Here is a 313-nt window from a genome sequence, read left to right as displayed (position 1 = left end):
GAGGGATCCCGCCAATCAGCTTCCTTACGTCTTACGGGTTTTCTAGCCTGTTGACTCGTACACATGTCAGACTCCTTGGTCTGTGTTTCAAGACGGGCCGAATGGGGAGCCCGCAGGCCGACGCCCGGAGCACGCAGGTACCGAAGCACGCCGAGACGGCGCGTGCTGGATCACATGATCGAGGCGATGACGTCTCTACAGGCGTATTAAAGGCTCGGGCTTGGGCCGCCGCCACGACCCGCGTCGGTCCACTCCCCGAGCCGATCAGTGGACCGGCTCTCGCTGTTCCACATCCGACCGGGGCGCATCGCCG

Source organism: Gossypium hirsutum, unplaced genomic scaffold, assembly GCF_007990345.1.
Source record: "Gossypium hirsutum isolate 1008001.06 unplaced genomic scaffold, Gossypium_hirsutum_v2.1 scaffold_162, whole genome shotgun sequence".
In the NCBI taxonomy this organism is placed as follows: Eukaryota; Viridiplantae; Streptophyta; class Magnoliopsida; order Malvales; family Malvaceae; genus Gossypium; species Gossypium hirsutum.
This window is presented reverse-complemented; position numbering follows the sequence as displayed.